The sequence below is a fragment of the Bombina bombina genome, chromosome 6 (genome assembly GCF_027579735.1).
Source record: "Bombina bombina isolate aBomBom1 chromosome 6, aBomBom1.pri, whole genome shotgun sequence".
NCBI lineage: Eukaryota > Metazoa > Chordata > Amphibia > Anura > Bombinatoridae > Bombina > Bombina bombina.
Genome location: NC_069504.1, coordinates 78,695,124 through 78,716,566, shown reverse-complemented (window position 1 = coordinate 78,716,566; position 21,443 = coordinate 78,695,124). Strand labels below are relative to the sequence as shown.

The 21,443-nt window shown below is 43.9% G+C and overlaps 1 protein-coding gene across 1 annotated transcript in view; it reads left to right on the top strand.

Moving 5' to 3' along the window:
* BEND7 (BEN domain containing 7) overlaps positions 1-21,443 on the top strand; it is a 441,939-nt gene that overhangs the window by 74,433 nt on the left and 346,063 nt on the right. The window lies entirely within an intron of this gene.

Here is a 21,443-nt window from a genome sequence, read left to right as displayed (position 1 = left end):
TGCAAGCTGCTTGTTGTGATGGCTTCATGAGTACAGGGCTCAGTAGTGAAGTGCAAGCTGCTGTCTGTGATGGCTTCATGAGTAGAGAGCCCAGTAGCACTGTGCAGGCTGCTAGTTGTTGTAGTTTCATAAGTACAGAGTTCAGTAAGCTTTCTGAATGAACAAAGTAAATAGGAGCACCGGATGAGTAAAAGCCACTTAATCTTTATTTGAGAACGAAGTAAAACCTCATAAATTTCCAGCATACAAAGAGGAGGGAATGGAACAGAATCCTCCTTGCTAGACAGAAACCAGCGGCTGATGCGTTTCGGCTTTATGCCGTACTCCAAGCCATGTGAGCTGTGCAAGCTGCTGGCTGTGATGGATTCATGTGTACAGAGCCCAGTAGTGCTGTGCAAGCTGCTGTCTGTGACTAGGGATGTGCAAGCTGCTGTCTGTGATGGCTTCATGAGTACAGAGCTCACTAGTGATGTGCAGGCTGCTGTCTGTGATGGCTTCATGAGTACAGAGCCCACTAGTGCTATGCAAGCTGCTGTCTATGATGGCTTCATGAGTACAGAGCCCACTGGTGATGTGCAAGCTGCTGGTTGTGATGGTTTCATGAGTACAGAGCCCACTAGTGATGTGCAAGCTGCTGGTTGTGATGGTTCCATGAGTACAGAGCCCACTAGTGATGTGCAAGCTGCTGGTTGTGATGGTTTCATGAGTACAGAGCCCACTAGTGATGTGCAAGCTGCTGGTTCTGATGGTTTCATGAGTACAGAGCCCACTAGTGATGTGCAAACTGCTGGTTGTGATGGTTTCATGAGTGCAGAGCCCACTAGTGATGTGCAAACTGCTGTCTGTAATGGCTTCATGAGTACAGAGCCCACTAGGGATGTGCAAGCTGCTTGTTGTGATGGCTTCATGAGTACAGGGCTCAGTAGTGAAGTGCAAGCTGCTGTCTGTGATGGCTTCATGAGTAGAGAGCCCAGTAGCACTGTGCAGGCTGCTAGTTGTTGTAGTTTCATAAGTACAGAGTTCAGTAAGCTTTCTGAATGAACAAAGTAAATAGGAGCACCGGATGAGTAAAAGCCACTTAATCTTTATTTGAAAACGAAGTAAAACCTCATAAATTTCCAGCATACAAAGAGGAGGGAATGGAACAGAATCCTCCTTGCTAGACAGAAACCAGCGGCTGATGCGTTTCGGCTTTATGCCGTACTCCAAGCCATGTGAGCTGTGCAAGCTGCTGGCTGTGATGGATTCATGTGTACAGAGCCCAGTAGTGCTGTGCAAGCTGCTGTCTGTGACTAGGGATGTGCAAGCTGCTGTCTGTGATGGCTTCATGAGTACAGAGCTCACTAGTGATGTGCAGGCTGCTGTCTGTGATGGCTTCATGAGTACAGAGCCCACTAGTGCTATGCAAGCTGCTGTCTATGATGGCTTCATGAGTACAGAGCCCACTGGTGATGTGCAAGCTGCTGTCTGTGATAGCTTCATGAGTACAAAGCCAACTAGTGATGTGCAAGCTGCTGTCTGTGATAGCTTCATGAGTACAAAGCCCACTAGTGATGTGCAAACTTCTGTCTGTGATAGCTTCATGAGTACAAAGCCCAATAGTGATGTGCAAACTGCTGTATGTGATGGCTTCATGAGTACAGAGCCCACTAGTGATGTGCAGGCTGCTGGCTGTAATGGCTTCATGAGTACAGAGCCCACTAGTGATGTGCAGGCTGCTGGCTGTGATGGCTTCATGAGTACAGAGCCCAGTAGTGCTTTGCAAGCTGCTGTCTGTGATAGCTTCATGAGTACAAAGCCCACTAGTGATGTGCAAGCTGCTGGTTGTGATGGTTTCATGAGTACAGAGCCCACTAGTGATGTGCAAGCTGCTGTCTGTGATGGCTTCATGAGTACAGAGCCCACTAGTGATGTGCAAGCTGCTGGTTGTGATGGTTTCATGAGTACAGAGCCCACTAGTGATGTGCAAGCTGCTGGTTGTGATGGTTCCATGAGTACAGAGCCCACTAGTGATGTGCAAACTGCTGGTTGTGATGGTTTCATGAGTGCAGAGCCCACTAGTGATGTGCAAACTGCTGTCTGTAATGGCTTCATGAGTACAGAGCCCACTAGGGATGTGCAAGCTGCTTGTTGTGATGGCTTCATGAGTACAGGGCTCAGTAGTGAAGTGCAAGCTGCTGTCTGTGATGGCTTCATGAGTAGAGAGCCCAGTAGCACTGTGCAGGCTGCTAGTTGTTGTAGTTTCATAAGTACAGAGTTCAGTAAGCTTTCTGAATGAACAAAGTAAATAGGAGCACCGGATGAGTAAAAGCCACTTAATCTTTATTTGAAAACGAAGTAAAACCTCATAAATTTCCAGCATACAAAGAGGAGGGAATGGAACAGAATCCTCCTTGCTAGACAGAAACCAGCGGCTGATGCGTTTCGGCTTTATGCCGTACTCCAAGCCATGTGAGCTGTGCAAGCTGCTGGCTGTGATGGATTCATGTGTACAGAGCCCAGTAGTGCTGTGCAAGCTGCTGTCTGTGACTAGGGATGTGCAAGCTGCTGTCTGTGATGGCTTCATGAGTACAGAGCTCACTAGTGATGTGCAGGCTGCTGTCTGTGATGGCTTCATGAGTACAGAGCCCACTAGTGCTATGCAAGCTGCTGTCTATGATGGCTTCATGAGTACAGAGCCCACTGGTGATGTGCAAGCTGCTGTCTGTGATAGCTTCATGAGTACAAAGCCAACTAGTGATGTGCAAGCTGCTGTCTGTGATAGCTTCATGAGTACAAAGCCCACTAGTGATGTGCAAACTTCTGTCTGTGATAGCTTCATGAGTACAAAGCCCAATAGTGATGTGCAAACTGCTGTATGTGATGGCTTCATGAGTACAGAGCCCACTAGTGATGTGCAGGCTGCTGGCTGTAATGGCTTCATGAGTACAGAGCCCACTAGTGATGTGCAGGCTGCTGGCTGTGATGGCTTCATGAGTACAGAGCCCAGTAGTGCTTTGCAAGCTGCTGTCTGTGATAGCTTCATGAGTACAAAGCCCACTAGTGATGTGCAAGCTGCTGGTTGTGATGGTTTCATGAGTACAGAGCCCACTAGTGATGTGCAAGCTGCTGTCTGTGATGGCTTCATGAGTACAGAGCCCACTAGTGATGTGCAAGCTGCTGGTTGTGATGGTTTCATGAGTACAGAGCCCACTATTGATGTGCAAGCTGCTGTTTGTGATGGTTCCATGAGTACAGAGCCCACTAGTGATGTGCAAGCTGCTGGTTGTGATGGTTTCATGAGTACAGAGCCCACTAGTGATGTGCAAGCTGCTGGTTCTGATGGTTTCATGAGTACAGAGCCCACTAGTGATGTGCAAACTGCTGGTTGTGATGGTTTCATGAGTGCAGAGCCCACTAGTGATGTGCAAACTGCTGTCTGTAATGGCTTCATGAGTACAGAGCCCACTAGGGATGTGCAAGCTGCTTGTTGTGATGGCTTCATGAGTACAGGGCTCAGTAGTGAAGTGCAAGCTGCTGTCTGTGATGGCTTCATGAGTAGAGAGCCCAGTAGCACTGTGCAGGCTGCTAGTTGTTGTAGTTTCATAAGTACAGAGTTCAGTAAGCTTTCTGAATGAACAAAGTAAATAGGAGCACCGGATGAGTAAAAGCCACTTAATCTTTATTTGAAAACGAAGTAAAACCTCATAAATTTCCAGCATACAAAGAGGAGGGAATGGAACAGAATCCTCCTTGCTAGACAGAAACCAGCGGCTGATGCGTTTCGGCTTTATGCCGTACTCCAAGCCATGTGAGCTGTGCAAGCTGCTGGCTGTGATGGATTCATGTGTACAGAGCCCAGTAGTGCTGTGCAAGCTGCTGTCTGTGACTAGGGATGTGCAAGCTGCTGTCTGTGATGGCTTCATGAGTACAGAGCTCACTAGTGATGTGCAGGCTGCTGTCTGGAATGGCTTCATGAGTACAGAGCCCACTAGTGCTATGCAAGCTGCTGTCTATGATGGCTTCATGAGTACAGAGCCCACTGGTGATGTGCAAGCTGCTGTCTGTGATAGCTTCATGAGTACAAAGCCAACTAGTGATGTGCAAGCTGCTGTCTGTGATAGCTTCATGAGTACAAAGCCCACTAGTGATGTGCAAACTTCTGTCTGTGATAGCTTCATGAGTACAAAGCCCAATAGTGATGTGCAAACTGCTGTATGTGATGGCTTCATGAGTACAGAGCCCACTAGTGATGTGCAGGCTGCTGGCTGTAATGGCTTCATGAGTACAGAGCCCACTAGTGATGTGCAGGCTGCTGGCTGTGATGGCTTCATGAGTACAGAGCCCAGTAGTGCTTTGCAAGCTGCTGTCTGTGATAGCTTCATGAGTACAAAGCCCACTAGTGATGTGCAAGCTGCTGGTTGTGATGGTTTCATGAGTACAGAGCCCACTAGTGATGTGCAAGCTGCTGTCTGTGATGGCTTCATGAGTACAGAGCCCACTAGTGATGTGCAAGCTGCTGGTTGTGATGGTTTCATGAGTACAGAGCCCACTAGTGATGTGCAAGCTGCTGGTTGTGATGGTTTCATGAGTACAGAGCCCACTAGTGATGTGCAAGCTGCTGTCTGTGATGGCTTCATGAGTACAGAGCCCACTAGTGATGTGCAAGCTGCTGTCTGTGATGGCTTCATGAGTACAGAGCCCACTAGTGATGTGCAAGCTGCTGGTTGTGATGGTTTCATGAGTACAGAGCCCACTAGTGATGTGCAATCTGCTGGTTGTGATGGTTTCATGAGTACAGAGGCCACTAGTGATGTGCAAGCTGCTGGTTGTGATGGTTTCATGAGTACAGAGCCCACTAGTGATGTGCAAGCTGCTGGTTGTGATGGTTTCATGAGTACAGAGCCCACTAGTGATGTGCACACTGCTGGCTGTGATGGCTTCATGAGTACAGAGCCCACTAGTGATGTGCAAGCTGCTGGCTGTGATGGTTTCATGAGTACAGAGCCCACTAGTGATGTGCAAGCTGCTGGCTGTGATGGTTTCATGAGTACAGAGCCCACTAGTGATGTGCAAGCTGCTGGTTGTGATGGTTTCATGAGTACAGAGCCCACTAGTGATGTGCAAGCTGCTGGTTGTGATGGTTTCATGAGTACAGAGCCCACTAGTGATGTGCAAGCTGCTGGTTGTGATGGTTTCATGAGTACAGAGCCCACTAGGGATGTGCTAGCTGCTGGTTGTGATGGTTTCGTGAGTACAGAGCCCACTAGTGATGTGCAAGCTGCTGGTTGTGATGGTTTCATGAGTACAGAGCCCACTAGTGATGTGCAAGCTGCTGGTTGTGATGGTTTCATGAGTACAGAGCCCACTAGTGATGTGCAAGCTGCTGGCTGTGATGGTTTCATGAGTACAGAGCCCACTAGTGATGTGCAAGCTGCTGGTTGTGATGGTTTCATGAGTACAGAGCCCACTAGTGATGTGCAAGCTGCTGGTTGTGATGGTTTCATGAGTACAGAGCCCACTAGTGATGTGCAAGCTGCTGGTTGTGATGGTTTCATGAGTACAGAGCCCACTAGTGATGTGCAAGCTGCTGGTTGTGATGGTTCCATGAGTACAGAGCCCACTAGTGATGTGCAAGCTGCTGGTTGTGATGGTTTCATGAGTACAGAGCCCACTAGTGATGTGCAAGCTGCTGGTTCTGATGGTTTCATGAGTACAGAGCCCACTAGTGATGTGCAGGCTGCTGGTTGTGATGGTTTCATGAGTGCAGAGCCCACTAGTGATGTGCAAACTGATGTCTGTAATGGCTTCATGAGTACAGAGCCCACTAGGGATGTGCAAGCTGCCTGTTGTGATGGCTTCATGAGTACAGGGCTCAGTAGTGAAGTGCAAGCTGCTGTCTGTGATGGCTTCATGAGTAGAGAGCCCAGTAGCACTGTGCAGGCTGCTAGTTGTTGTAGTTTCATAAGTACAGAGTTCAGTAAGCTTTCTGAATGAACAAAGTAAATAGGAGCACCGGATGAGTAAAAGCCACTTAATCTTTATTTGAAAACGAAGTAAAACCTCATAAATTTCCAGCATACAAAGAGGAGGGAATGGAACAGAATCCTCCTTGCTAGACAGAAACCAGCGGCTGATGCGTTTCGGCTTTATGCCGTACTCCAAGCCATGTGAGCTGTGCAAGCTGCTGGCTGTGATGGATTCATGTGTACAGAGCCCAGTAGTGCTGTGCAAGCTGCTGTCTGTGACTAGGGATGTGCAAGCTGCTGTCTGTGATGGCTTCATGAGTACAGAGCTCACTAGTGATGTGCAGGCTGCTGTCTGTGATGGCTTCATGAGTACAGAGCCCACTAGTGCTATGCAAGCTGCTGTCTATGATGGCTTCATGAGTACAGAGCCCACTGGTGATGTGCAAGCTGCTGTCTGTGATAGCTTCATGAGTACAAAGCCAACTAGTGATGTGCAAGCTGCTGTCTGTGATAGCTTCATGAGTACAAAGCCCACTAGTGATGTGCAAACTTCTGTCTGTGATAGCTTCATGAGTACAAAGCCCAATAGTGATGTGCAAACTGCTGTATGTGATGGCTTCATGAGTACAGAGCCCACTAGTGATGTGCAGGCTGCTGGCTGTAATGGCTTCATGAGTACAGAGCCCACTAGTGATGTGCAGGCTGCTGGCTGTGATGGCTTCATGAGTACAGAGCCCAGTAGTGCTTTGCAAGCTGCTGTCTGTGATAGCTTCATGAGTACAAAGCCCACTAGTGATGTGCAAGCTGCTGGTTGTGATGGTTTCATGAGTACAGAGCCCACTAGTGATGTGCAAGCTGCTGTCTGTGATGGCTTCATGAGTACAGAGCCCACTAGTGATGTGCAAGCTGCTGGTTGTGATGGTTTCATGAGTACAGAGCCCACTAGTGATGTGCAAGCTGCTGTCTGTGATGGCTTCATGAGTACAGAGTCCACTGGTGATGTGCAAGCTGCTGTCTGTGATGGCTTCATGAGTACAGATCCCAGTAGTGCTGTGCAAGCTGCTGTCTGTGATGGCTTCATGAGTACAGAGCCCACTGGTGATGTGCAAACTGCTGTCTGTGATAGCTTCATGAGCCCAAAGCCCACTAGTGATGTGCAAACTGCTGTCTGTGATAGCTTCATGAGCCCAAAGCCCACTAGTGATGTGCAAGCTGCTGGTTGTGATGGTTCCATGAGTACAGAGCCCACTAGTGATGTGCAGGCTTCTGGCTGTGATGGCTTCATGAGTACAGAGCCCACTAGTGATGTGCAGGCTTCTGGCTGTGATGGCTTCATGAGTACAGAGCCCACTAGTGATGTGCAGGCTGCTGGCTGTGATGGCTTCATGAGTACAGAGCCCACTAGTGATGTGCAGGCTGCTGGCTGTGATGGCTTCATGAGTACAGAGCCCACTAGTGATGTTCAAGCTGCTGTCTGTGATGGCTTCATGAGTACAGAGCCCACTGGTGATGTGCAAGCTGCTGGTTGTGATGGCTTCATGAGTACAGAGCCCACTAGTGATGTGCAGGCTGCTGGCTGTGATGGCTTCATGAGTACAGAGCCCACTAGTGAGGTGCAGGCTGCTGGCTGTGATGGCTTCATGAGTACAGAGCCCACTAGTGAGGTGCAGGCTGCTGGCTGTGATGGCTTCATGAGTACAGAGCCCACTAGGGATGTGCAAGCTGCTTGTTGTGATGGCTTCATGAGTACAGAGCCCACTAGTGATGTGCAGGCTGCTGGCTGTGATGGCTTCATGAGTACAGAGCCCACTAGTGATGTGCAAGCTGCTGTCTGTGATGGCTTCATGAGTACAAAGCCCACTAGTGAGGTGCAGGCTGCTGGCTGTGATGGCTTCATGAGTACAGAGCCCACTAGTGATGTGCAAGCTGCTGGCTGTGATGGCTTCATGAGTACAGAGCCCACTAGTGATGTGCAAGCTGCTGGCTGTGATGGCTTCATGAGTACAGAGCCCACTAGTGATGTGCAAGCTGCTGTCTGTGATGGTTTCATGAGTACAGAGCCCACTAGTGATGTGCAAGCTGCTGGTTGTGATGGTTTCATGAGTACAGAGCCCACTAGTGATGTGCAAGCTGCTGGTTGTGATGGTTTCATGAGTACAGAGCCCACTAGTGATGTGCAAGCTGCTGGCTGTGATGGCTTCATGAGTACAGAGCCCACTAGTGATGTGCAAGCTGCTGTCTGTGATGGTTTCATGAGTACAGAGCCCACTAGTGATGTGCAAGCTGCTGGCTGTGATGGCTTCATGAGTACAGAGCCCACTAGTGATGTGCAGGCTGCTGTCTGTGATGGCTTCATGAGTACAGAGCCCACTGGGGATGTGCAAACTGCTGTCTGTGATGGCTTCATGAGTACAGAGCCCACTAGTGATGTGCAAGCTGCTGTCTGTGATGGCTTCATGAGTACAGAGCCCACTGGGGATGTGCAAACTGCTGTATGTGATCAACAATGCATTACTGAGAGATTAATGCATTGGGTGAGCCAATAACGAGGCAGCTTCTGAGCCTATCTAGGTATCCTTTTCAACAAAAGATACCAAGTGGTATATTTATTAATGTGCGAGCGGACATAATACAATGTAGCGTATCATGTCCGCCACACATCGATTAATGCCGACAGCATACGCTGGCAGCATTTATCATTGCACCAGCAGTTCTTGTGAACTGTTGGTGCAATGCCACCCCCTGCAGATTTGCAGTCAATCAGCTGCCAGCAGGGGGTGTCAATCAACCCGATCCTGAAGCCTGAACCTTCAGGCTTCAGGATCGGGTTGATTGACACCCCCTGCTGGCAGCTGATTGACTGCAAATCTGCAGGGGGTGTCAATCAACCCGATCCTGAAGCCTGAAGGTTTGCCGAAAACAAGGGGCATCAAGCTCCATACGGAGCTTGAAAAATCGGCCCCCAAGAGAACAAAACAAATTAAATAATAGAAGTAAATTAGAAAGCTGTTAAAAACCACATCTGAATCATGAAAGAAAATAAAATGTGATTCATGTCCCTTTAACAGCTTACTGATTACCCTATGCTTCTTGGAATCTCAAAAGTGTTGTGCCCAGCTGCAATTAGCAGCCTTCTTATTACCAAAAACAATGGTAAAGCCATGCATGTGCCATTTCTGAATAAAGGGGATCCTAGAAAAGCTTTTATAACCATCTGTCTCATGACTGTTGTAGTTGTGTGTAAATAATGTCAGTGACAAACGTTAGTGAAAAAAAATACAATTTTCTTGATATGATCGCATATGTCAGCCAAGTGGTGGTATAAAATATACCAAATTAGGTCTAGATCAGTACCTTGGGTTGTTTTATTTAATAAATAATAATAATAATAAAAAATATATATATGTGGGGGCAATTTTGAGAATTTGGGCAGTTCTGCTATACCAAATAAGAGTTACCCCCATTTTAGACATAATTGCAGATAAATTCCTTGAAATTATCAAAAATAATAAAAATATATATACAGGTGAAACTCGAAAAATTAGAATATCGTGCAAAAGTTAATTTATTTCACTAATGCAACTTAAAGGGACAGTCTAGTCCAAATCACACTTTCATGATTCAGATAGGGCATGTAATATTAAACAATTTTCCAATTTACTTTTATCACCAATTTTGCTTTGTTCTCTTGGTATTCTTAGTTGAAAGCTTAACCTAGGAGGTTAATATGCTAATTTCTTAGACCTTGAAGGCCGCCTCTTAAAGGGACATGGAAACCAATTTTTTTATTTCATGATTTAGAAAGAGCATACAATTATAAACAACTTTCTAATTTACTTCTATTATCTAATTTGCTTCATTCTCTTGATATTCTTTGCTGAAAAGCATATCTAGATATGCTTAGTAGCTGCTGATTGGTAGCTGCACAAAGATGCCTCCTGTGATTGGTTCACTGTGTGGATTGCTATTTCTTCATTAAAGTATATCTAAAGAATGAAGTAAATTAGGTAATAGAAGTAAATTGGAATGTTGTTTAAAATTGTATTCTCTACCTTAATCATGAAAGAAAATGTTTGGGTATAGTGTCCCTTAAAGAATGCATTTTAACAGGTTTTTCACCACTAGAGAGTGTTAGTTCATGTGTTTCATATAGATAACACGGTGCTCATGCACGTGAAGTTACCTGGGAGCTATCACTGATAGGCTAAACTGCAAGTCTGTCAAAAGAACTGAAATAAAGGGGCAGTTTGCAGAGGCTTAGATACAAGATAATCACATAGGTAAAAAATATATAAATATAACTGTGTTGGTTATGCAAAACTGGGGAATGGGTAAAAAGGGATTATCTATCTTTTAAAACAATAACAATTCTGGTGTAGACTGTCCCTTTAAAAGGTGAAACTAATATAGGAGATTGACTCATTACATGCAAAGCAAGATAGTTCAAGCCGTGATTTTTCATAATTGTGATGATTATGGCTTACAGCTCATGAAAACCCCAAATCCACAATCTCAGAAAATTAGAATATTACATGCAATCAATAAAACAAGGATTGTACATAGAACAATATCGGACCTCTGAAAAGTATAAGCATGCATACTGTATGTACTCAGTACTTGGTTTGGGCCCTTTTGCAGCAATTACTGCCTCAATGCGGCGTGGCATGGAAGCTTATCAGCCTGTGGCACTGCTGAGGTGTTATGGAAGACCAGGATGCTTCAATAGCGGCCTTCAGCTCTTCGGCATTGTTCGGTCTCATGTCTCTCATCTTTCTCTTGGCAATGCCTCATAGATTCTCTATGGGGTTCAGGTCAGGCGAGTTTGCTGGCCAATCAAGCACAGTAATCCCACGGTCATTGAACCAGGTTTTGGTGCTTTTGGCAGTGTGGACAGGTGCCAAGTCCTGCTGGAAAATGAAGTCATCATCCCCATAGAGCTAGTCTGCGGAAGGAAGCATAAAGTCCTCCAAAATCTCCTGGTAGACGGCTGCGTGGACCCTGGACTTAATGAACCACAGTGGACCAACACCAGCAGATGACATGCCTCCCCAAAACAACACAGACTGTGGAAACTTCACACTGGACTTCAAGCATCTTGCAGTGTGTGCCTCTCCACTCTTTCTCCATAGTCTGGGTCCTTGGTTTCCAAATGAGATGCAAAATTTGCTCTCATCAGAAAAGAGAACTTTGGTTCACTGAGCAACAGACCGGGTCTGTTTTTCTTTAGACGCTTCTGACGTTGTTTGTTGTTCAGGAGTGGCTTGACAAGAGGAATACGACATTTGAAGCCCATGTCCAGGATCCGTCTGTGTGTGGTGGCTCTTGATGCACTGACTCCAGCCTCAGTCCACTCCTTGTGAAAGTCCCCAACACTTTTGAATGGCCTTTTCCTGACAATCCTCTCCAGGCTGCGGTCATCCCTGCTGCTTGGGCACCTTTTTCCTCCACACTTTTCCCTTCCACATAACTTTCTATTAATGTGCTTTGATTCAGCACTTTGGGAACATCCAACTTCTTTTGCAATTACCTTTTGAGGCTTTCCCTCCTTATGGAGGGTGTCAATGATGGTTTTTTCCATGATTGTGATTCCTACTGAACCAGATTGAGAGACCATTTAAAGGCTCAGGAACCCTTTGCAGGTGTTATGGCTTAATTAGCTGATTAGAGTGGGACACTTTGAGCCTAGAATATTGCACCTTTTCACAATATTCTAATTTTCTGAGATTGTGGATTTGGGGTTTTCATGAGCTGTAAGCCATAATCATCACAATTATGACAAATCACGTCTTGAACTATCTTGCTTTGCATGTAATGAGTCTATCTCATATATTAGTTTCCCCTTTTAAGTTACATTAGTGAAATAAATGAACTTTTGCACGATATTCTAATTTTTTGAGTTTCACCTGTATATGTTTGGTCTAAGCTGAATTAGAGGATGTCAATGAACAAATTGTGTGATTTTTTCCTAAAGGATTTTGTGGAATGTGATCATTTATGTATGTATGTATATATATATATATGTGTGTGTGTATATATATACATATATATATATGTGTGTGTGTATATATATTATATATATGTGTGTGTATATATATATATATATATATATATATATGTGTGTGTGTGTGTATATATATATATATATATATATATATGTATATATGTGTGTGTATATATATGTGTATGTGTGTGTATATATATATATATATATATATATATATATATATATATACTGTGTATATATATATATATATATATATATATATATATTTATACACACACACACAAATTGGCATTTACAAGTTTAGGGTCACTTAGACATTTCCTTAATTTCCATAAAATAGTAATTGACAAGGTTAGAAATAATGAATTTTAAGTGAAATAATAATTGTGTCCTTCAAACTTTGCTTTCCTCAAAGAATCCTTTATGTGCAGCCTTGCAGACCTTTGACATTCTAGTTGTCAGTCAATTTGTTGAGGTAATCTGAAGAGATTTCGCCCCATTCTTCCGGAAGCACCTCCCACATTCTAATGTTTACTTCATTTTGTGAAGCTTGTATTCCGTGCAATTCATTACATTAACATAATATGAATACCCATCCAGAATTTTACCAGCTTAATTGGACATGTAAAAAAAACAATTTTTTTTCTTTTATGATTCAGATAGAGAATACAATTTTAAAAAGTTTCCAATTTACTTATTTTATCAAATTTGCTTTGTTCTCTTATTATTGTTGACGAGATACCTAGGTTGGTAGTGTGCACATGTCTGGAGCAGTATATGACAGGAATAGTGCTGCCATCTTGTTTTCTTGCTAATGTATAACATTGTTGCAAAACTGCTGCCATATAGTGCTCCAGACATGTGTACACTATCAACCTAGGTATCTCTTCAATAATAACGAGAACAAAGCAAATTTGATAAAAGAAGTAAAATGGAAAGTTATTTAAAATGGTAGATTCTATCTGAGTCATAAAAGAACAATTTTGGGTTTCATGTTCCTTTAAAGAATGTTATGTTATGCTAAAATGTCTTCTAAGTTTATTGGAATCTAATTTTAAACAAACTATCATTTAAAATCAGCCCTAGCAGCTTTGGTTTCAGAGTTATGTTGTATAATTATTTATGCAAATTTAGCATAGCCTGTAATTTATTTCCAGAAAAGGTGGTAACCCTATATGAATCCTAGGAATATATTCACATCCTATAATAGTATCTATCTATCTACAGGGGTGTGGAAATGTAAAAACAAAACTAGTTGTCCAAGGGACTAAAGCGAGAGCTTACTTGTCCTGATTCGCAAAATAATAAATGATTTGGATAAAATTTACTATCCTATATAATAAAAAGGCCAGGTATGTTTGTCAGATGCAGTCATGCGCAGTAGAGACAAACATACCTGGCCTTAATCAGTGTCGGCTTGGAGCGAGGCCAGTAACAGCTGTGAGAAGTGGCCGCGCGCTACATGGCATCTGTATCGACTTGGAGCAAGGTGAGTGACAGCTGGCGAGCGCGAGGTACACAGCATACAAGCTGAACAGCTGTGAGGTCTGGCGAGTGCGAGGTACACATTGAAAAAGCCTGTGGTGCGAGATAGGGAGCGTGCACGCTACATGGCATCAGTGTTGGTTTGGAGCGAGGCCAGTAACAGCTGTGAGGTCTGCCGCGTGAGAAGCGGCCGCAAGCTACATAGACTCTGGCATCTCCCTAGCGCTCCCTGTGCAGATCCTGAAAATGAATAACACTAGGGAAGCCAGCCAGCTGACAGGGTCCTGCAGCGCATAAGGGATCCTTTTGCGATAGCGCTGATGGAAGGAGGAGAGGGGGGGGGGGGAGTGAGCACAAAAGAGGGGGGGAGAGTGAGCACAAAAGAGGTGGGGGGAGAGTGAGCACAAAAGAGGTGGGGGGGAGAGTGAGCACAAAAGAGGTGGGGGGAGAGTGATGTTCAAGCTGCTGTCTGTGATGGCTTCATGAGTACAGAGCCCACTGGTGATGTGCAAGCTGCTGGTTGTGATGGCTTCATGAGTACAGAGCCCACTAGTGATGTGCAGGCTGCTGGCTGTGATGGCTTCATGAGTACAGAGCCCACTAGTGAGGTGCAGGCTGCTGGCTGTGATGGCTTCATGAGTACAGAGCCCACTAGTGAGGTGCAGGCTGCTGGCTGTGATGGCTTCATGAGTACAGAGCCCACTAGGGATGTGCAAGCTGCTTGTTGTGATGGCTTCATGAGTACAGAGCCCACTAGTGATGTGCAGGCTGCTGGCTGTGATGGCTTCATGAGTACAGAGCCCACTAGTGATGTGCAAGCTGCTGTCTGTGATGGCTTCATGAGTACAAAGCCCACTAGTGAGGTGCAGGCTGCTGGCTGTGATGGCTTCATGAGTACAGAGCCCACTAGTGATGTGCAAGCTGCTGGCTGTGATGGCTTCATGAGTACAGAGCCCACTAGTGATGTGCAAGCTGCTGGCTGTGATGGCTTCATGAGTACAGAGCCCACTAGTGATGTGCAAGCTGCTGTCTGTGATGGTTTCATGAGTACAGAGCCCACTAGTGATGTGCAAGCTGCTGGTTGTGATGGTTTCATGAGTACAGAGCCCACTAGTGATGTGCAAGCTGCTGGTTGTGATGGTTTCATGAGTACAGAGCCCACTAGTGATGTGCAAGCTGCTGGCTGTGATGGCTTCATGAGTACAGAGCCCACTAGTGATGTGCAAGCTGCTGTCTGTGATGGTTTCATGAGTACAGAGCCCACTAGTGATGTGCAAGCTGCTGGCTGTGATGGCTTCATGAGTACAGAGCCCACTAGTGATGTGCAGGCTGCTGTCTGTGATGGCTTCATGAGTACAGAGCCCACTGGGGATGTGCAAACTGCTGTCTGTGATGGCTTCATGAGTACAGAGCCCACTAGTGATGTGCAAGCTGCTGTCTGTGATGGCTTCATGAGTACAGAGCCCACTGGGGATGTGCAAACTGCTGTATGTGATCAACAATGCATTACTGAGAGATTAATGCATTGGGTGAGCCAATAACGAGGCAGCTTCTGAGCCTATCTAGGTATCCTTTTCAACAAAAGATACCAAGTGGTATATTTATTAATGTGCGAGCGGACATAATACAATGTAGCGTATCATGTCCGCCACACATCGATTAATGCCGACAGCATACGCTGGCAGCATTTATCATTGCACCAGCAGTATTGACTGCAAATCTGCAGGGGGTGTCAATCAACCCGATCCTGAAGCCTGAAGGTTTGCCGAAAACAAGGGGCATCAAGCTCCATACGGAGCTTGAAAAATCGGCCCCCAAGAGAACAAAACAAATTAAATAATAGAAGTAAATTAGAAAGCTGTTAAAAACCACATCTGAATCATGAAAGAAAATAAAATGTGATTCATGTCCCTTTAACAGCTTACTGATTACCCTATGCTTCTTGGAATCTCAAAAGTGTTGTGCCCAGCTGCAATTAGCAGCCTTCTTATTACCAAAAACAATGGTAAAGCCATGCATGTGCCATTTCTGAATAAAGGGGATCCTAGAAAAGCTTTTATAACCATCTGTCTCATGACTGTTGTAGTTGTGTGTAAATAATGTCAGTGACAAACGTTAGTGAAAAAAAATACAATTTTCTTGATATGATCGCATATGTCAGCCAAGTGGTGGTATAAAATATACCAAATTAGGTCTAGATCAGTACCTTGGGTTGTTTTATTTAATAAATAATAATAATAATAAAAAATATATATATGTGGGGGCAATTTTGAGAATTTGGGCAGTTCTGCTATACCAAATAAGAGTTACCCCCATTTTAGACATAATTGCAGATAAATTCCTTGAAATTATCAAAAATAATAAAAATATATATACAGGTGAAACTCGAAAAATTAGAATATCGTGCAAAAGTTAATTTATTTCACTAATGCAACTTAAAGGGACAGTCTAGTCCAAATCACACTTTCATGATTCAGATAGGGCATGTAATATTAAACAATTTTCCAATTTACTTTTATCACCAATTTTGCTTTGTTCTCTTGGTATTCTTAGTTGAAAGCTTAACCTAGGAGGTTAATATGCTAATTTCTTAGACCTTGAAGGCCGCCTCTTAAAGGGACATGGAAACCAATTTTTTTATTTCATGATTTAGAAAGAGCATACAATTATAAACAACTTTCTAATTTACTTCTATTATCTAATTTGCTTCATTCTCTTGATATTCTTTGCTGAAAAGCATATCTAGATATGCTTAGTAGCTGCTGATTGGTAGCTGCACAAAGATGCCTCCTGTGATTGGTTCACTGTGTGGATTGCTATTTCTTCATTAAAGTATATCTAAAGAATGAAGTAAATTAGGTAATAGAAGTAAATTGGAATGTTGTTTAAAATTGTATTCTCTACCTTAATCATGAAAGAAAATGTTTGGGTATAGTGTCCCTTAAAGAATGCATTTTAACAGGTTTTTCACCACTAGAGAGTGTTAGTTCATGTGTTTCATATAGATAACACGGTGCTCATGCACGTGAAGTTACCTGGGAGCTATCACTGATAGGCTAAACTGCAAGTCTGTCAAAAGAACTGAAATAAAGGGGCAGTTTGCAGAGGCTTAGATACAAGATAATCACATAGGTAAAAAATATATAAATATAACTGTGTTGGTTATGCAAAACTGGGGAATGGGTAAAAAGGGATTATCTATCTTTTAAAACAATAACAATTCTGGTGTAGACTGTCCCTTTAAAAGGTGAAACTAATATAGGAGATTGACTCATTACATGCAAAGCAAGATAGTTCAAGCCGTGATTTTTCATAATTGTGATGATTATGGCTTACAGCTCATGAAAACCCCAAATCCACAATCTCAGAAAATTAGAATATTACATGCAATCAATAAAACAAGGATTGTACATAGAACAATATCGGACCTCTGAAAAGTATAAGCATGCATACTGTATGTACTCAGTACTTGGTTTGGGCCCTTTTGCAGCAATTACTGCCTCAATGCGGCGTGGCATGGAAGCTTATCAGCCTGTGGCACTGCTGAGGTGTTATGGAAGACCAGGATGCTTCAATAGCGGCCTTCAGCTCTTCGGCATTGTTCGGTCTCATGTCTCTCATCTTTCTCTTGGCAATGCCTCATAGATTCTCTATGGGGTTCAGGTCAGGCGAGTTTGCTGGCCAATCAAGCACAGTAATCCCACGGTCATTGAACCAGGTTTTGGTGCTTTTGGCAGTGTGGACAGGTGCCAAGTCCTGCTGGAAAATGAAGTCATCATCCCCATAGAGCTCGTCTGCGGAAGGAAGCATAAAGTCCTCCAAAATCTCCTGGTAGACGGCTGCGTGGACCCTGGACTTAATGAACCACAGTGGACCAACACCAGCAGATGACATGCCTCCCCAAAACAACACAGACTGTGGAAACTTCACACTGGACTTCAAGCATCTTGCAGTGTGTGCCTCTCCACTCTTTCTCCATAGTCTGGGTCCTTGGTTTCCAAATGAGATGCAAAATTTGCTCTCATCAGAAAAGAGAACTTTGGTTCACTGAGCAACAGACCGGGTCTGTTTTTCTTTAGACGCTTCTGACGTTGTTTGTTGTTCAGGAGTGGCTTGACAAGAGGAATACGACATTTGAAGCCCATGTCCAGGATCCGTCTGTGTGTGGTGGCTCTTGATGCACTGACTCCAGCCTCAGTCCACTCCTTGTGAAAGTCCCCAACACTTTTGAATGGCCTTTTCCTGACAATCCTCTCCAGGCTGCGGTCATCCCTGCTGCTTGGGCACCTTTTTCCTCCACACTTTTCCCTTCCACATAACTTTCTATTAATGTGCTTTGATTCAGCACTTTGGGAACATCCAACTTCTTTTGCAATTACCTTTTGAGGCTTTCCCTCCTTATGGAGGGTGTCAATGATGGTTTTTTCCATGATTGTGATTCCTACTGAACCAGATTGAGAGACCATTTAAAGGCTCAGGAACCCTTTGCAGGTGTTATGGCTTAATTAGCTGATTAGAGTGGGACACTTTGAGCCTAGAATATTGCACCTTTTCACAATATTCTAATTTTCTGAGATTGTGGATTTGGGGTTTTCATGAGCTGTAAGCCATAATCATCACAATTATGACAAATCACGTCTTGAACTATCTTGCTTTGCATGTAATGAGTCTATCTCATATATTAGTTTCCCCTTTTAAGTTACATTAGTGAAATAAATGAACTTTTGCACGATATTCTAATTTTTTGAGTTTCACCTGTATATGTTTGGTCTAAGCTGAATTAGAGGATGTCAATGAACAAATTGTGTGATTTTTTCCTAAAGGATTTTGTGGAATGTGATCATTTATGTATGTATGTATATATATATATGTGTGTGTGTGTATATATATACATATATATATGTGTGTGTGTGTATATATATTATATATATGTGTGTGTATATATATATATATATATATATATATATATATGTATATATATATATATATATATATGTGTGTGTGTGTATATATATATATATATATATATGTATATATGTGTGTGTATATATATGTGTATGTGTGTGTATATATATATATATATATATATATATATATATATACTGTATATATATATATATATATATATATTTATACACACACACACACATTGGCATTTACAAGTTTAGGGTCACTTAGACATTTCCTTAATTTCCATAAAATAGTAATTGACAAGGTTAGAAATAATGAATTTTAAGTGAAATAATAATTGTGTCCTTCAAACTTTGCTTTCCTCAAAGAATCCTTTATGTGCAGCCTTGCAGACCTTTGACATTCTAGTTGTCAGTCAATTTGTTGAGGTAATCTGAAGAGATTTCGCCCCATTCTTCCGGAAGCACCTCCCACATTCTAATGTTTACTTCATTTTGTGAAGCTTGTATTCCGTGCAATTCATTACATTAACATAATATGAATACCCATCCAGAATTTTACCAGCTTAATTGGACATGTAAAAAAAACAATTTTTTTTCTTTTATGATTCAGATAGAGAATACAATTTTAAAAAGTTTCCAATTTACTTATTTTATCAAATTTGCTTTGTTCTCTTATTATTGTTGACGAGATACCTAGGTTGGTAGTGTGCACATGTCTGGAGCAGTATATGACAGGAATAGTGCTGCCATCTTGTTTTCTTGCTAATGTATAACATTGTTGCAAAACTGCTGCCATATAGTGCTCCAGACATGTGTACACTATCAACCTAGGTATCTCTTCAATAATAACGAGAACAAAGCAAATTTGATAAAAGAAGTAAAATGGAAAGTTATTTAAAATGGTAGATTCTATCTGAGTCATAAAAGAACAATTTTGGGTTTCATGTTCCTTTAAAGAATGTTATGTTATGCTAAAACGTCTTCTAAGTTTATTGGAATCTAATTTTAAACAAACTATCATTTAAAATCAGCCCTAGCAGCTTTGGTTTCAGAGTTATGTTGTATAATTATTTATGCAAATTTAGCATAGCCTGTAATTTATTTCCAGAAAAGGTGGTAACCCTATATGAATCCTAGGAATATATTCACATCCTATAATAGTATCTATCTATCTACAGGGGTGTGGAAATGTAAAAACAAAACTAGTTGTCCAAGGGACTAAAGCGAGAGCTTACTTGTCCTGATTCGCAAAATAATAAATGATTTGGATAAAATTTACTATCCTATATAATAAAAAGGCCAGGTATGTTTGTCAGATGCAGTCATGCGCAGTAGAGACAAACATACCTGGCCTTAATCAGTGTCGGCTTGGAGCGAGGCCAGTAACAGCTGTGAGAAGTGGCCGCGCACTACATGGCATCTGTATCGACTTGGAGCAAGGTGAGTGGCAGCTGGCGAGCGCGAGGTACACAGCATACAAGCTGAACAGCTGTGAGGTCTGGCGAGTGCGAGGTACACATTGAAAAAGCCTGTGGTGCGAGATAGGGAGCGTGCACGCTACATGGCATCAGTGTTGGTTTGGAGCGAGGCCAGTAACAGCTGTGAGGTCTGCCGCGTGAGAAGCGGCCGCAAGCTACATAGACTCTGGCATCTCCCTAGCGCTCCCTGTGCAGATCCTGAAAATGAATAACACTAGGGAAGCCAGCCAGCTGACAGGGTCCTGCAGCGCATAAGGGATCCTTTTGCGATAGCGCTGATGGAAGGAGGAGAGGGGGGGGGGGAGTGAGCACAAAAGAGGGGGGGAGAGTGAGCACAAAAGAGGTGGGGGGAGAGTGAGCACAAAAGAGGTGGGGGGAGAGTGAGCACAAAAGAGGTGGGGGGAGAGTGAGCACAAAAGAGGTGGGGGGAGAGTGAGCACAAAAGAGGTGGGGGGAGAGTGAGCGCAAAAGAGAGGGGGGAGAGTGAGCGCTAAAGAGAGGGGGGAGAGTGAGCACAAAAGAGAGGGAGGGAGAGTGAGCACAAAAGAGAGGGAGGGAGAGTGAGCACAAGAGAGGGGGAGAGAGAGAGAGCGAGCAAAAGAGGGGGGAGAGAGAGAGCAAAAGACAGGGGGAGAGAGAGAGCAAAAGACAGGGGGAGAGAGAGAGCAAAAGAGAGGGGGAGAGAGAGCGCAAAAGTGGGGGAGAAAAAGAAAAAAAGAGGGGGGAGAAAGAGCACAAAAGGGGTGGAGAGAGAGCACAAAAGAGGGGGGAGAGAGAGAGATCAAAAGAGGGGGGGAGAGAGTGATCAAAAGAGGGGGGGAGAGAGTGATCAAAAGAGAGGGGGGGAGAGAGAGCACAAAAGAGAGGTGGGAGAGTGAGCACAAAAGAGAGGGGGGAGAGTGAGCACAAAAGAGAGGGGGGGAGACTGAGCACAAAAGAGTGGGGGGGAGACTGAGCACAAAAGAGAGGGGGGAGAGTGAGCACAAAAGAGAGGGGGGAGAGTGAGCACGAAAGAGAGGGGGGAGAGTGAGCACAAAAGATAGGGGGGAGAGTGAGCACAAAAGAGAGGGGGAGAGAGAAAGCAAAAGAGAGGGGGAGAGAGAGCTCAAGAGAGAGGAGAGAGAGAGCTCAAAAGAGAGAGGGAGAGTGAGCACAAAAGAGAGAGGAGAGTGAGCACAAAAGAGAGAGGAGAATGAGCATAAAAGAGAGGGGGGAGAGAGAGAGCTAAAGAGGGGGGAGAGAGAGAGCAAAAGAGAGGGGGAGAGAGAGAGCAAAAGAGAGGGGGAGAGAGAGAGCAAAAGAGGGGGAGAGAAAGAACAAAAGAAGGGGGAGAGAGAACAAAAGATGGGGGAGAGAGAACAAAAGAAGGGGGAGAGAGCACAAAAGAGTGGGGATAGAGCAAAAGAGGGGGGAGACAGAGCGCAAAAGAGAGGGGGGAGAGACAGAGCGCAAAAGAGAGGGGGGAGAGAGAGAGCGCAAAAGAGATGGGGGAGAGAGAGGGAGCAAAGGCTGGAACCGCAGTACTTAAAAAATTGGCCCGTGTACTCGGGCTTTAGGACTAGTAATCTATAAATGGGTATGGAAAATTCACACATAAAATTATTGTAAAGAAAAA